At 45.6% G+C, this 2,482-nt stretch overlaps 1 protein-coding gene across 2 annotated transcripts in view; it reads left to right on the top strand.

The window, feature by feature from the left end:
- Positions 1-673: 673 nt before the first annotated feature.
- The window catches only part of Tpx2 (TPX2 microtubule nucleation factor), a 43,053-nt gene continuing 41,244 nt past the window's right edge, over positions 674-2,482 (top strand). Inside the window, exon 1 of one of the 2 annotated variants that reach the window (XM_029537012.1) lies at positions 674-774. The gene's annotated coding sequence lies outside the window, so the exon portion shown is untranslated. The remainder of the gene's footprint in view (positions 775-2,482) is intronic. The other variant, XM_021193029.2, reaches the window with a different exon arrangement.

Here is a 2,482-nt window from a genome sequence, read left to right on the forward strand (position 1 = left end):
AGACAGGGTTTCTCTGTATAGGCCTGGCTGTTCTGGAACTCACTCTGCAGACCAGGCTGGCCTCGAACTCAGAAATCCGCCTGCCTCTGCCTCCCAAATGCTGGGATTAAAGGCGTGCGCCACCACGCCCGGCAGTCAACTGTTTTAATATACTTAAAAGGGTCTTCTCACTTCATCTAGTTTCTAGACTATAGTGCCAATTCTTCCAATTAAGTAGGAACAAGCCTAGCATGATGGAACAATTCTGAAATCCCTGCGCTTGGGACGTGGGGAGGCAGAAGTTTAAAAGTCAGCAATAGTTTAAAAGTCATCCTCAGTTACACTGAGGATTCAGGCAAGCTTGGACTCCAAGTGGCCCTATCATAAACAAAACAAACAAAACCTCACAACCCTATCAATCCCTATTAAAAAAAAAAAAAAAAAAAAAAAAAAAATCAAACAGGAGCAGAGGATTCTGGGTTTTGTAGTCAAAGTGTTTCAATGCGCCACCATCCGTCCAAGAGACTACATTTCCCTGAAGGCTCTCTGGCCAGTTATCATCTTGTCCCGCCTCCTAACTTCCGGTGTCGCTAGATTTTTTTTTTTTTTTTTCTCCCCCAGAGGCCAGTCAGAGGGCCGGGTTTGTTGGCTTCCGGCTCTCTGATTGGTGCGTTCGAGCGTTCGACCGGGAGTCTGAGTTCAAATTTTCAACCGTACCAGTTGAGTCCCGACGCGGTTGTGAGGCGCTGGACTCGTAGAGCTGGTGCAAGCTGAAACTGGGAAAGTAGCGTGAAGGTGAGGTGAAGCAGCGGTGCGCCCGGGGCCGTTTCTCCAGGGTTTTGAGAGGGCAGGGGAGTCCCCGGGGCGGGTCCGGACAGCCTAGACAGCGCGCGGGCTTTGGACGCCGGTGCCGGGACTTCGTGGTGAAGTCTCGTCGGCGTTGGTATTCTTGGGAACCCCGGAGCAGAGGCTGCTCCAGGCTGTTACGATAACAGACGGTAACGACTGTTGGTGTAAGCACTGCTCTCCAGTTCACGCACCAAGCTTATTCTGTAAGCGTTCCTAACATTATTTTAGGGAAGGAAGTCGAGGCCCAGTGGGCGGAAATAGCCCTGCCCTTAAATAGCTTTGATGGAGGAGATGTGATCCCCAACTGCGTTTGTCTGGGATAGCAAAGTAAATTTGTTGTCGTGCCAACACAATTGGGGTAGAGTTTAATTCCATGTTGATTGTCTTCTGTTTGCAATGTAAGATTCATTTTATTTTCTCCTTATTGCTCGCTCTCTTTGTATCGAGTCACTAGGTGTTTCTGCCCTTTTATCTTCCTTTCTTGGAACGTTTATAGATTGGAGGGGAAGGAAAGATGTGGCCCAGATCAAATAGTACTGTGGGTTGAGCTTACACCCTATTTTCCTGATTCGTAGTCACATATAATTTTCTCAATAGTATCAAGGACTCCCACCAAACTAGTTCTCTTTGTGTGTATGTGCGTGTATTTCTGCCTCATTCTCACCTTGTATCTTCACATTCTTTGCCTTTTTTTGTTTGTTTGTTTTGTTTTGTTTTTGAGAGAGTTTCTCCGTGTAGCCCTGGCTGTCCTGGAACTCACTGTGTAGACCAGGCTGGCCTTGAACTCAAGAGATCCACCTGCCTCTGCCTCCCAAATGCTGGGATTAAAGGCATGGGCCACTACTGTCCACTGTCTTTTTATGAGTACACTGTAGCTGACTTCAGACACACCAGAAAGAGGACATTGGGTCCCATTACAGGTGATTGTGAGCCACCATATGGATACTGGGAATTGAACTCAGGACTTCTGGAAGAGCAAGCAGTCAATGCTCTTAACCACTGAGCCATCTCTCCAGTCCCACATCCTTTGTCTTTATTTGCCCTTTTCTCATATTAAAAAACAACTATTTGGTAATACAGTAAAAATTCTGGTTTTGCTGTTGTTGTTTTGAGACAGGATCCCTTTACATATACCTGGCTGTCCTGGAACTCACTATATTGACCAGGCTGGCATCAAACTCAGAGATCTGCCTGCCTCTACCTCCCAGGTTCTGGAATTAAAGGTGTGTGTCACCATGCCTAGTTAGTAAGAATGTTCTTTGTGTGTGGCCTCAGTGTATTTTAACACCTGTCAGTTGCCCCAGATCATACTGTTTTCTCTTGCTTGGTTTGTGTCTCTTCAGTAGTGTCATGTTATTATTTTTAGTTCAAAATTATTGTGGTCTACAGCTAATTGGGCCAACTAATTGACCTTTGAGAGTATATTATGTGTTTAAGATAGTTGATTTTTAGATTCTGTATGTATAGAGATGCATAATGTATTCAAGGTTTTTCTGGTATGCTTGAAATCAAAATGGTTGATTATGTGTGTGTGTTATTGTGTGTGTGTGGGGGGGGTATTGGGGTTTTAACCCAATATCTTGCTCATGGTAGAGAGGGTGGCTGGGGTACTTTGTCCTTTGTGTGTGTGTGTGTGTGTGTGTGTGTGTGTGTG

This window comes from Mus pahari, chromosome 3 (genome assembly GCF_900095145.1).
Source record: "Mus pahari chromosome 3, PAHARI_EIJ_v1.1, whole genome shotgun sequence".
Taxonomy (NCBI): domain Eukaryota; kingdom Metazoa; phylum Chordata; class Mammalia; order Rodentia; family Muridae; genus Mus; species Mus pahari.